Here is a 14,487-nt window from a genome sequence, read left to right as displayed (position 1 = left end):
AAAGGGACTTGCTAAGCGTCACACAGCAACTCAGTAGCAATGCTGGAGACGGAAGCCAGAAGCCCTGACTCAAGAGGGTCAGCTTTCTGTGGCCAACATTTCTCAGTTTTTTCCACCAAAGAACCTCAATGGCAGAGAATGAAGACACTTCCTTCCTGGGTCACAGAAAACACCTCCTCCAAACTTAAGGTTTCATTGGAGTTTGGAGTGTTTCCTTAAGAATGTATAATAATTTACATTCTATTCTATAATATGTCCATATTTGTGTTAATATGAAATAATATTTGAGTTTCTGATTCAAGATGGTGATGCACCTCCTCCCATGGACATACTGAATTTACAGCTATATATGGAACAATTTCCTTTGAGAAAACCCTAGAAACTGGTGGAGTGACCCCTTCACATCAGGCAAACAAGAGAGAAATCACACTGAACAGGTAGGAAAGGCTGAGACACTACCCTCCATAAACCGCTCCCCTGCTCAGCAACCTGTAATTGAGAGGGAACGCAAAACCTGGAGCTTTTCCCTGAGGAGTCATGGGTTTGTACCCCACATCGGGCAGCCTGATTTTTAAAACCAGCAGCACCTGAGAATGCGGAGAAAGGGGAACCCTCTTACACTGTTGGTGGAAATGCAAACTGGTGCCACCACTGTGGAAAACAGTATGGGGGTTCCTCAAAAAGTTGAAAATAGAGCTACTCTATGACCCAGCAGTTGCACTACTAGGTACTTATCCAAAGGATACAAAAATGCTGATTTGAAGGGGCACATGCTCCCCAACGTTTATAGCAGCAATGTCCACAATAGCCAAACTATGGAGAGAGCCCAACTGTCCATTGACTGGTAAATGGATAAAGAAGACATGGTATATATATATATATATATATATACACACACACACAATGGAATATTAGCCATCAAAAAGCATGAAATCTTGTCATTTACAATGAAGTGGATGGAGCTGGAGTGTATTATGCTAAGTGAAATGAGTCAGTCAGAGAAAGACAAATACCATATGATTTCACTCATATCTGGAATTTAAGAAACAAAACAGATGAGCATAGGGAAAGGGAAAGAAAAATAAGATAAAAACAGAGAAGGAGGCAAAAATAGTAAGAGACTCTTTTTTTTAAAATTTTTTAAAAGTTTTATTCATTTATTTGACAGAGAGAGACACAGCAAGAGGGAGAGAGGGAGAAGCAGGCTCCCTGCATAGCAGGGAGCCCGATGCGGTGCTCGATCCCAGGACCCTGGGATCATGACCTGAGCCGAAGGCAGACGCTTAACGACTGAGCCACCCAGGTGCCCCAGTAAGAGACTCTTAACTATAGAGAACAAACTAAGGGTTGATGGAGGGGAAGAGGCAGGATGGGCTAGATAGGTGATGGACATTAAGTAGGGAACTTGTAACGAGCCCTGGGTGTTATATGTAAATGATGAATCACTAAATTCTACTCCTGAAACCGATATTACACTATGTGTTAACTAACTTGAATTTAAATAGAAATTTGGAAGAAGTAAATAAATAAAATAAATAAAATAAAATAAAAATAAATAAAATAAAACCAGCACCTCAGAGATGAATCCCCAAAATATCTGGCCTTGAAGACAAACGGGGCCTTTCCCCATGAGATCCACGGTGCTGTGGGAACTGAGCTGCAGCTCTTAAAGGGCCCACCGGCAGACTCACCGGTCCCTGGGCCCAGCACGAAAGCAGCCCTTTGAAAAGTGCCCAGACTCTATGTGGAAGAGACTTATTTACCTGTGAAACATCGGTCTAAGGCACAGGGGCCTGTTGGGATACTCTCCAGGGCTGGAGGCTGGTGGGCACCATCTTGTACATCCTCCCTCTGCTTTGTGAATGCTGGCAGGCACCTTAGCTTTCTTTTTCCTCTTTTTTGTTTTTCTTTTCCTTTTTTCCCCCTTTTCTCAGTAGGTGCCATCCTCACACTCTCCCTTGCCACGCTCCAGACCACTAGCATCTCCCAGAGCGGAACTTCTACACATGTCTGGGGCCCCTGTCTTTAGTTTTAATACCTGCCACCCAGGGGCCACCCCCTGATTGCCTGGTTCTGGAGGTCAAGTGGGGCTTGTGTTCTTGGGTCCCACAGGACTGTAACAATTAGGGAGACAGTTCATGGCACTTCACAGATAACAGCAGAAACACACCAGGCTTTCTGAGAAAGAGGCCTGTTTGCTTGTCCAGGAACTTTGGCCTGTGGGGCAAGCTTTTGGTTTGGCACACCTAAAGGGTCCTACAAAGGGGCTCTCAGGGAAGAGAGGCCAGTGGACACAATCTTCGCACTCTCCCTCCGCCTCTTTTCAGCTCCCTGGCATTCCAGAAAGAGCCTGTAGCATTGCCTGGTGCCGGGACTTTTATGACCTCTGTATCACCAGGCGCTGGTGGGCTTATACTTCCAGGGTTCACAGGACTTTAACCGATGGAAAAAGAGATTTTAAACAGCTACCACCCCCAGGGCACAGCGAGAAACAACAGACCCAGGAGTTCAGTCTTTCTGTGAAAGTGGCCTACTAGCTGAGGGGTGGGCTTCTAATTAAACACATATTTAAGGGCTGTCTGTAACATTTCTTGAGACCCGAGACAGTGGGCACTTTCTTCACGTTCTCCCTGTGCCGTGGCCCAGTATCTCTCACAGGGAATCTCTCCTACATACGTGGCCAGTGGCCCAGTTTTTATATCTGGTGCCCTAGTTTCTGTGGCTGCTGTCCCAGGGACACACCTTGATTGCCTGGCTCTGGTGACCAGGGGGCTTTCCTTTCCCGGGTCCCATGGGTCTGTAACAATCAGAGACACGATGCTTGGCAGCCTTGCCCCAGGGCGCTGCATAGACAGCAGACTGAAGCATAACCCCAGGCTTTCTGTAAAAAAGAAACTACTTGCTAGTCATGAGGACTCGAACTTAGGGGCAGGTTTCAGGTTTGGTGTACATCTAGAGGCGCTCAGAGGGAACATAGGCCGGGGGGCATCATCATTACACTCTCCCTCTGTCTCACTGCAGCTCACTGATATCTCCCAGAAAAGAGCTGGTGCATTCATCCAGAGTCCCAATTTCTGCAACTGCCATCAGGAGACAGCCCCAGATCATCTGGCTCTGAAAGCCAGCCAGGCTTGTGCGTGCAGTCCCACAGAACTGTATATACTTGTATTCTTTAAAAGCTGCTGCCTGAGCATCTGGTTTCCAGTCAGCCTGAATCTACATGTTGACTGGGATCCTCCACCACCTTGGGGACACTGACTGATCTTGGCAAACCCTTAAGTATTGGGCTGTTAAAAATATAATAGACTTCTTGGACAATCACGAAGGTTTGAGAGACAACCAAGATCAAACTGGGCAGGGTCAAACAATAAGGTTCAGTTCCTACACAAAGCCAACCTTTCAAGATTGAAATAGGTGGTTGTTTCAACTAATTCATAGAAACCAATGCAGAAAGTCAAGCAAAATGAGGAAACACAGAAATATGTCCCAAAGGAAGAACAAAATAAAACGTCAGAAAAAAAAGAATTAATGAAAAAGAGATAACTAATTTACTTGATAAAGAGTTCAAAATAATGGTCCTAAAGATGCTCATTGAACTTGGGAGAATCCTCAACAATATTAGCAAACTATATTCAACAATACATTTAAAGGATCACACAACATGATCAGGTGGAATTTATTCCAGAGATGCAAAGATGATTCAATCAACCAAATCAATCAACATTCCACACAACATAACAAACTGAAGCATAAAATCATATGATCATCTCACTAGATGCAGAAAAAGCATTTTACAAAATTTATCAGCAATTTATGATAAAAACTCTCAACAAAGTGGGTATAGTAGGAAAGTACTTTAACATAATAAAGGCCATATGTGACAAGCCCACAGATAACATTATACTCATGGTGAAAAGTTTAAAGTTTTTTTTCTCTTCAGATCAGGAACAAGACAAGGTTGCCCACTCTTGTTGCTTTTATTCAACATAGTATTGGAAGTCCAAGCCAGGGCAATTAGGCAAGGAAAAGAAAAAAAAAAGGCATCCAAATTGGAAAGGAAGAAGTAAACCTGTCACTCTTTGCAGACGACTTGATACTCTATATAGAAAACCCTAATGATTCTACCAAAAAAATTTTTAGAACTAATAAATGAATTCAGTAAAGTTGCAAGATATACAGAAATCAGTTGGACTTCTGTACAGTAATAACAAACTACCAGAAAGAGAAATTAAGAGAATGATTCCATTTTAATTGCATCAAAAAGAATAAAATACCTAGGAATAAACTTAACCAGGGAGGTGAAAAACCTGTGCACTGAAAACTTTAAGACATTGATGAAAGAAATTTAGGAAGACACAGATAAATGGAAAGATATTTCATGTTCATGGATTGGAAAAACTAACATTGTTAAAATGTCCATATCGCCCAAAGCAATCTACAGATTCAGTGCAATTCTTTTCAAAATTCCAATGACATTTTTCACAGAACTAGAATGAGCAATTCTAGAATTCTAAACAGAGCCTGTAAGCTCCTTGTGATAGGTCTTGGTGGTGACTTTTTGGATTTGACACCAAAAGCAAAGGCAAGAAAGGCAAAAAGAAACTACATTAAACTAACATGTTTGGGCACAACAAAGGAAAACATCAAGAAAATGAAAAGGCAATCTCCTGAATGGGAGAAAATATTTGTAAATGATAGATCTGACTGGGGGTTAATAGCCAAAATATATAAAGAACTCATAGAACTCAATGGCAAAGAAACAATCTGATTTTGGGGCACCTAGGTGGTTTAGTCGCTTAAGTGTCTGCCTTCGGCTCAGGTCATAATCCTGGGGTCCTGGGATCGAGCCCCGCGTCGGGCTCCCTGCTCAGCGGGAAGCCTGCTTCTCCCTCTCCCACTCCCCCTGCTTGTGTTCCCTCTCTTGCTGTGTCTCTCTCTGTCAAATAAATAAATAAAATCTTTAAAAATAATAATAATAATTTCACTGTTTTATTTAATCCTGATTGGATCATAATTTTACCAATGCAGTGTTTTCCCGACTGTATATGAGTCACCTCCGGTTTTCTCAATTTGCTGTGCTAATCCTAGCACAGAACCAGTGTTCGTGTTTTACAGAATTCTTGCACTTGAGGTGGAGTATAGTTGGTTGAGAATAAAGCTTACCTATTGTCATAACTGTTGTTCCATGTCGTATCCTTTGTATTGTTTAAAACAGTGTTATTAGCATTAGAAGCCTAACCAGATCTAATGTGCCAGGGGTTCAAAAATGAACACTAGAGTGAGGTAGAAAAAAGGGATTGCCCTTCTACCCCTTGTAAGCCAGGCAAGTCCCTGAGATGTCGGCCCATGAGGATTATTGCTGGATTAATTCAATTCCATAAATATTTATTGACACCTACCATGTACCAGGCAGGGTGCTTGATGTATATACATTACTTAGCATTAAGAATTTGAAAATTCAGGTGCATTTCCAAAAGAAAGAAAATATATGAAGGAATTTGTAATGTTTAAAAACTCTGAAAATTGCAGCTCAGACTCTTGGTGTTTTTATGGGGGCAGATTCCCCCCCCCCCCCCGCCCCCCCAGTGATCTGTCTATAGGATTCTTCTAACAGCTGCAATACTTGTCCACTAAATCAATTTCTCTTGGGGTCTTTTAGAAGCCAGGAATACTGTCAGCTGCATAGGTATGCTGAAGTTAAATTAATTCTGTGCCTTTAGGGCTGGCTAAAAGAAAAAAAAAAATAAGAGAATGAATTAATCCCTTTTGCATTTAGCATTCAAAGCCTTCTAAAATTTTAAGTAGAGTTCATGAAGTTTTATTTGTGACATTTCTGTGATTTTATCTATATTGCCTTATTTGCCTTAAATAATGCTACACCAGGAAAAGAATCTAAATTCTTCCAACCAGTGAATAACAGCATAAACTAATAAGAGTTCTTTGAGTCTTTAGTCTTTCGTATGTCCTTTCTTATTAATGTTTTACACTGTGCACTACATACATTATTTGAACTGTCATTGGACTCGGGGGTTGTGCCAATGCCTATGAATTTTAAGCTTATGTGAGCCCACTATTAACAGCCTACTGTTGACTGGAAGCCTTACCAATAACATAAACAGTCAATTAGCACATATTTTGGATATCATATGTATTATATACCATATTCTTATAATAAGTAAGCTAAAGAAAAGAAAATGCTATTTAGAAAATCATAAGAAAGAGAAAATAGGGGTGCCGGGGTGACTCAGTTGGTTAAGTGTCTGATTCTTGATTTGGACTCAGGTCATGATCTCAAGGTTGTGAAATCGAGCCCTGCGTCAGGCTTCACGCTGGGCACGGAGCCTACTTAAAATTCTCTCTCTCTCCCTCTCCCTCTGCCCCTACTCTCTCCCCCTGCCGGATAAAAAAAATAAGAAGAAGAAAGAGAAAATACATTTATAGTACTGTATTATATTTATTGAAAAAAATCCACTTATAAGTGGACTTGCACAGTTCAAACCCATGTTGTTTAAGGGCCAACTATATAATGTTTTGTCAATTATACCTCAATAAAAATAATAAATACTTGAATTTCTTTACCATTTTAAATTATATACACTTTTCCCCAAAACATATTCTAGTAAAATTGATGCTTCAGAAAAATTCATCATTTTCTTGCATACTCCTGGCATAATGCCACAGATCCCTGAGTGTATTTGAGAAGTACAGTGGTCCATGAAACTTTGCAGAAACCAAGCATTAGGCTGAAAAAATATTGAATTATCTTTACCTTTTCTTGATACTGCCTTTTCAAATTAAGCTTAAAAATAGTATTTTTTGGGTGTTGAGTTTGAGAAGTTCTTTATAGATCTTGGATACCAGCCCTTTATCTGTAGTGTCATTTGCAAATATCTTCTCCCATTCTGTGGGTTGCCTCTTTGTTGTGTTGACTGTTTCCTTTGCTGTGCAGAAGCTTTTTATCTTGATGAAGTCCCAAAAGTTCATTTTTGCTTTTGTTTCACAAGATGTATCTTGAAAGAAGTTGCTGTGGCCGATGTCAAAGAGGTTACTGCCTATGTTCTCCTCCAGGATTTTGATGGATTCCTGTCTCACATTGAGGTCTTTCATCCATTTTGAGTTTATCTTTGTGTATGGTGTTAGAGAAGGGTTGAGTTTCATTCTTCTGCATGTGGCTGTCCAATTTTCCCAGCACCATTTATTGAAGAGACTGTCTTTTTTCCATTGCAAGTTTTTTCCTGCTTTGTCAAAGATTAGTTGACCATAGAGTTGAAGGTCCATATCTGGGTTCTCTATTCTGTTCCATTGGTCTATATGTCTGTTTTTGTGCCAGTACCATGCTGTCGTGGTGATCACAGCTTTGTAATACAGCTTGAAATCGGGCAACGTGATGCCCCCAGCTTTGTTTTTCTTTTTCAGCATTTCCTTGGTGATTTGGGGTCTTTTCTGATTCCGTACAGATTTGAGGATTGTTTGTTCCACCACTTTGAAAAATGTCATTGGAATTTTGATCAGGATGGCATTGAAGGTATAAATTGCTCTGGGTAGCATAAACATTTTAACAATGTTTATTCTTCCGATCCATGAGCATGGAATATTTTCCCATCTTTTTGTGTCTTCTTCAATTTCTTTCATGAGTGTTTTGTAGTTCCTAGAGTATAGATCCTTTACCTCTTTGGGTAGGTTTATTCCGAGGTATCTTATGGTTTTTGGTGCTATTGTAAATGGAATCGTTTCTCTAATTTCTCTTTCTACAGTTGCGTTGTTAGTATATAAGAAAGCAACTGATTTCTGTGCATTGATTTTGTATCCTGCCACATTACCAAATTCCTGGATGAGTTCTAGTAATTTGGGGGTGGAGTCTTTTGGGTTTTCCACTTAAAGTATCATGTCATCTGTGAAAAGAGAGAGTTTGACTTCTTCTTTGCCAATTTGAATACCTTTTATTTCTTTTTGTTGTCTGATTGCTGTTGCTAGGACTTCTAGTGCTATGTTGAACAATAGTGGCGAGAGTGGGCATCCTTGATGTGTTCCTGATCTTAAGGGAAAGGCTCTCAGCTTTTCCCCACTGAGGATGATATTCGCTGTGGGTAACAAATAATCAAGTCAAAAAGTGGGCAGAAGATATGAAAAGACACTTCTCTGAAGAAGACATACAAATGGCTAACAGACACATGAAAAAATGTTCATCATCATTAGCCATCAGGGAAATCCAAATCAAAACCACATTGAGATACCACCTTACACCAGTTAGAATGGCAAAAATGGACAGGGAAAGAAACAACAAATGTTGGAGAGGTTATGGAGAAAGGGGAACCCTCTTACACTGTTGGTGGGAATGCAAGTTGGTACAGCCACTTTGGAAAACAGTGTGGAGGTTCCTCAAAAATTTAAAAATAGAACTACCCTATGATCCAGCAATTGCACTTCTGGGTATTTACCCCAAAGACACAGATGTCGTGAAAAGAAGGGCCATATGCACCCCAATGTTCATAGCAGCAATGTCTGCAATAGCTAAACTGTGTAAAGAGCCAAGATGCCCTTCAACAGTTGAATGGATAAAGAAGATGTGGTCCATATATACAATGGAATATTACTCAGCCATCAGAAAGGATGAATACCCAACTTTTACATCAACATGGTTGGGACTGGAGGAGATTATGCTAAGTGAAATAAGTCAAGCAGAGAAAGTCAATTATCATATGGTTTCACTTATTTGTGGAACATAAGGAATAGCATGGAGGACACTAGGAGAAGGAAGCGAAAAATGAGGGGGGGGGTTTGGAGGGAGAGATGAAGCATGAGAGACTATGGACTCTGAGAAACAAACAGGGTTTTAGGTCGGAGGGGGGAGAGGGGATTGGTTAGCCCGGTGATGGGTATTAAGGAGGGCACGTACTGCATGGAGCACTGGGTGTTATACAAAAACAATGGATCGTGGATCACCACATCAAAAACTAATGATGTATTGTATGGTGACTAACATAACATAACAAAATTTAAAAAAATTAAAAATTAAAAAATTAAAATCCATCTATTTGGGAAAAAAATAGTATTTTTGCTTATGGGAGAAAGTCATAGTCTTTCTTTACTGTCATCTTTATCTTCTGTTTTCTTAACCTTGTGATAAAAAGAATAGGGCACAACTCTATGCTAAAAGAACGTCCCCTGATTTGTAGACTTTTCGGTAAGATGGGGATAAACTTGGAGAAAAAATGTTGAATTATTAAATGTAATTTGGACTAAATATTAATATGATTTAATTATTAAATTAAATTGGTTAATTTTATATCATAAAATTATATGATATAATCATTAGTATTATAATTATATAATTATTCTATGTGGTTATGTAATTCTTATATGTAATTATATTATTAACAAATATTTTATAATAATTATTAATCACTAATGTTATGGCTAGCTCTATTATAATCAATGTAAGTGCACTTGAATTACTACATGTACTTTGGACTCAGTATAAGCAAACTTTATGGATTGGATTAAAGAATGTTCAGGTCCAGAAATTTTATTGAAGTTGTCTACAATCCCTTGCAAGTAAAATTTTTTGAGCATTTTTAAAAACCTTCCAATTTTCTTTGTATAGTTGAAAAAGCTAAGACCAAAATAAAATTTATTCTACACATCCATGGAGGATGCCAAGAAAGACAAGGCATGGCCCCCATCTACAGAAGCTTATAAGGATACTATCGGTGATGGTGATGATGATGATGATGATATCACCTGAGGGATAGGAGGAAATGCAGACTTGATTTCTTTTTTAACGATAGCTAGGATTCCATAATCCTGAATCAGCAAGGACAACTGAGTCACCACTACCCTAAAACAAGCACTTCACACCCATAGAGGGGACTGCCTTCTGACAAAACACAGGAATATGCTTCCACAATGCCTAGCCAATGAGCCTGGATATCTCCAGACCTCGGACACTCTGCTTTCCTAAGACCCAGGTCACAGAGTCTCAACCCTGGAACCCAACTTTTGATCTGGATCAGGTTCCTTGTTTGGCAGTAAACCTTCCCTCAGTACTTCATCTTTGCTTCCAGAATCATTACTTCTCCTTAACAAAAGAAAATAAGGTTAGAAAGGCAGGTGAGGTCCAGGAAATGGAGGGTTTTGACTGTAGATGGAGTAAATACCTGCAAAATCATGACAAAATTAATAGGAATAGAAACTGGAGGTTGTGCTTATACCTAGAAAGTGGTAAACTTGACACAACTGTTAGATATCCCTCTGAAATCTCCAGTTAAGTGACGCTTTTTTTTAACTGAAAAACTCGATTATGGATGAAAAATCCAAAAGACATTTGAAGAGTTATGGTAAAATGTGGATAATTCTAAAGATTTATGCCAATCGACTCAATTATTAGGCTCTTCTTTGTTGTATACATTAAGAATTTTTGGTAGTAGTAAGATTTTAGAGCTAGATTTAAAGTAGAAGGAATGATCCAGGATGAGAGAGAGAGGAAATCAAAAGGGAAAGAGAGAAAATCAACCAAGTGCTTTGTACTAGCTGTATGACTATCATACTTGAGTGATATGTAGCCAATGTCACCAATTTTATTTTATTTTTTAAAGATTTTACTTATTTATTTGAGAGAGAGTGCAAGTGTGCACATGCAGAGTGGGGGTAGGGAGAGAGGAAGAGGGAGAAGCAGACTTCCTACTGAGCAGGGAGCCAGACTTGGGGCTCAGTGATCCCGAGAGCCCAGGATGGTGATCTGAGCTGAAGGCAGATGCTTAACCCACTTACCCACCCAGGCCCCCTCATTAATTTTGTTTTTATATGTGCCTTTGAGTTGGGTTACTTTACCATTAGCAGGCAAAGAACTTGCCTTTTCAACCTTGAAAAGTTGTAAGTTGTGATAATGTTCAGTCATAGACTGTTTGGCTAATTCCTCTTTGGCAAAGAATATACTATGAAATTAATGGTTGGCCTTTAATGGACACTTCCTAGTTATAAATTAGAATCTTAGGTTAAACTGTGCTTTATTTATTTCAGATGCTACCCTTGAGGCATGTGATAGTGTGGGTACAACTTCAAATGCCTCCTGCCTCCTTGTATATTACATATTAATTTCGACTTGTTAATGACTATAGTTTTTGTGTTGTGAAGGGAATGGGACTCTTTCATTATGGTAATTTACAGTCCAATGTCCATTTATTTCAGAACAGATTGAAATTATCAGCAGGTTAAAGTTAATTTGTAACTCACAAGTAAGAAATCTTACAAGTCCCAGCACAAAGTGTGATATTTATTTAAACTGTGAGTACAGGGTCTATCTGCAATTTAGTATCTAAATATCCTTCCCAAAGTCCATGAGGATGATTTCTCCAGACTTGATTGGTTCCAGTTGGAAAAACAGTGTTTTTCATACTAAGGAATATGAATCTCATTTAAGTGGCTCTAAAGGGAGAGAGTACAGTACATTTGATGTAGAATATGTAAAATTAGGCCTACTCACTCTTTCTTGCACTTTTCAACACAAAGTGAGCCCCTGATAAAACATCCAGGTAGGAGTATGGGTTGCTGCTGTGTCAAACAGCAAAAGAAAAAGAGGCTCTGGAACTTCAGTGATCATATTTTCAAAGTACTGAGCGGTGATTATCTTCCTAATAAATATAAAAGGGATTATATGTTTTACTCGTCAGGTCATTAGCCCTAGGAAATAACTGGTCTGTTATTTGAAAAATGAGGGGAAAAATTTTCACTCTGCATTTTCAGGCTAATTTGCTTTTAACTTTTAGGGTAGAAAAGAATCATGGTAATTTTAAATATTTCACAAGCAATGATGCATTTCGTGGTATTTTTCTGGGAAGAATAGGTGAAAGGTTGTCACAGTGCCTAAATTACTTATCAGATAAATCAAGTTTTGTTGTACTGGGGTGGGAATCCAGTGGTGAGCAGCAATATGGGGTTGACTTGGGTAAACTTTTACAAATAAGTAGTAAACTATGAAACTGTGCTATGTGCCCTCATAGTGGAAGATCAACATACTACAGGCATACACAGGACCTAACATAAACCAGCTGTTAGGGACTGAACTATGTCCCCCCAAATTCATATGTTGAAGCCCTGACCCCTAGTATCTCAGAATGTGACTGCATTTGGTTAGTGGTCGCTTCAGCAGCACATATACTATAATTGGAATGATATGGAGATTAGCATGGCCCCTGCACAAGGTTGACATACAAATTCATGAAGTGATCCATATTAAAACAAAAAAAAAAGGGGTAATTAGGTTAAAATGAGGCCTTTAGGGTGGGTTTTAGTCTAATCTGACTGGTGTCTTTACAAGAAGGGATTAGGACACACAGAGACACACCAGGGGTGCCATGCACAGAGGGACAACCACGCGAAGCAGCAGCAAGAGGGCAGATGCGTGCAAACGAGGGAAAGAGACCCAGCAGAAACCAACCCTGCTGACACCTTGATCATGGACTTCCAACATCCAGAACTCTGAGAAAATAAATTTCTGTTGTTTAAACCACCCAGCCTGGGGTATTTTGTTTCGGTAGCCCTAGCAAACTAATACACCAAGGATTAGGGAAGGCATCCTGGAGAAAGGGGTGGCTCAGTTAAGAGGACTGTAGAAAGGCCATTTTAGAAAAAAAAAGAAACAAAATGGGCGCCTGGGTGGCTCAGTCAGTTAAGCATCTGCCTTCAGCTCAGGTCATGAACTCAGGGTCCTGGGATCGAGCCCTGTGTTGGGCTCCCTGCTCAGCGAGGAGTCTGCTTCTCCCTCTTCCTCCGCCCCTCCCCCCTGCTCATGCTCTCTCTCTCTTTTTCTCTCTCAGGTAAATAAATAATTTCTTAAAAAAAAGAAAGAAAGAAAAGGAAAAACAAAACAGCTTATGTAATGGCCTAGACGTGAGAGAGATCATGATACCTTCCAGTGGCTTGAAAGATGTTAAGTATAGCCTGGGGCATAATGTGCAAGTGAGGAAGGCAAAAAAAAAGGAGAAATGTCATGGACATTAGTCACTTTTGGCTGTCTAACACCTGAACACCCTTTCCATTTTAGGAGAATCCCAAAATCAGCAGGAGAAACCTCAAAGGGAGCAGATATCCTGTCTTTGAGCTCCTGGAACCTGGTATACCAACCTAAAGCCAGTCAGCTCATGTTCCCATCTGGGACTTTGATTCTGGTTGGAGGAAAATGAAGGGCAAGATGGTTAGAAATAGTTCATGGTGCCTAGAACCCAGTATCCAGTGGTAAGGCAGAACGTGCCAGAAACAACAGAATATAGCTAGGTGACATCAAGTGTCCAATGACAAGATGGCAGGACTTAAGTGGAGGGCAAGTATTAAGGTATCAGATGAGAGGTGCCAGGGTGCCTGGGTGGCTCAGTTGGTTGTGTCTGCCTTTGGCTCAGGTCATGATCGCAGGAGCCTGGGACCAAGCCCCACATCGGGCTCCCTGCTCAGCAGGGGGGTCTGCTTCTCCCTCTGCCTCTCCCCCCCCCTGGCTTGTGCTCTCTTGTTCACTCTCCCTGTCTCAAATAAATAAAATCTTAAAAAAAAATGACAGATGCCTACAGCAGCAGACTATAAGGTAACCAACTTGTTCTGGTTTGCCCAGGATTTTCCTGATTTTATCATTGAAAATCCCATATCCTGGGAATTCCCTCAGTCCTGAGCAAACTTTGAGGGTTGCTCTCCATAATTTAGGCAGCTTGTTCCTCTGATTTGATTTTGTCTGTGCCTTACCTCCCTGAGTTTCTTTTGTTTTTCCAAACCTTATTCCTTAGCCTCTCTGACAATTCTGTAAGTTACCTAATACCTTTTTTAAAAACTCCTTTTCTGCTTAAGTTAGCATGAATTGGTTTTTCTTGGCTGCAGCAAAGAATCCTGAGTACTGAGACTGTGAAGGCCTTATAAGTCACGTTATGAGTTTAGACTTTGTCCAGAGGTCAAGGCAGAGTGGGGAGGGAGGGCACCAAAAGGTTCTAAGCAGGGAATACTGTGATCAGCTTTTCACTTAAGGATGATCACTTTGACGACAGTGTAACAATAAATTGAAAGAGAGTGAAGACTAAAGAGGAAGCAGCAAGAAAAATTAGGAAGTTATGGTAACCTGACAGACAAGAGAAGATGGTTGCCCAGACCCTCTAGGTATTAGGGAGATGGAGCGAAGAGGAATGACTGGAGAGAAATGTAGCCGGCTAGATAGATAGCATTACTGATGGATGACAGACAACAGAGACCTTTAGGAGTACTGACCCCACGACAGTGAGAGCATCTAGCCAAACCCCCAAACCAGACTGAACATACCCACCCTCAACCACCCTCCACTGAATAAATGTCCACAAGGCTGGTGCCCACTTGCTCCTGGGTACCAGCCCCTGCTGATGACCTGCAACCGCCATCAACAGCTGGCCATGAAGAAAGGGAACATTGCACCTCTCTTTCAGTTTCCAGAAGAATTCTGTTAGGACTATGTGCCCAAGCCCTCCCAGAGAGTGTCCA

The 14,487-nt window shown here is 40.4% G+C and overlaps 1 non-coding gene across 1 annotated transcript; it reads left to right on the top strand.

The window, feature by feature from the left end:
- The first annotated feature begins 12,132 nt into the window (after positions 1-12,132).
- Positions 12,133-12,236, top strand: LOC116631881. Its single transcript, XR_004299318.1, has one exon. It is a non-coding gene; the product is annotated as a U6 spliceosomal RNA (small nuclear RNA).
- Positions 12,237-14,487: the final 2,251 nt, after the last annotated feature.

The sequence above is a fragment of the Phoca vitulina genome, unplaced genomic scaffold (genome assembly GCF_004348235.1).
Source record: "Phoca vitulina isolate PV1807 unplaced genomic scaffold, GSC_HSeal_1.0 scaffold5, whole genome shotgun sequence".
Taxonomy (NCBI): domain Eukaryota; kingdom Metazoa; phylum Chordata; class Mammalia; order Carnivora; family Phocidae; genus Phoca; species Phoca vitulina.
This window is presented reverse-complemented; position numbering and strand designations above follow the sequence as displayed.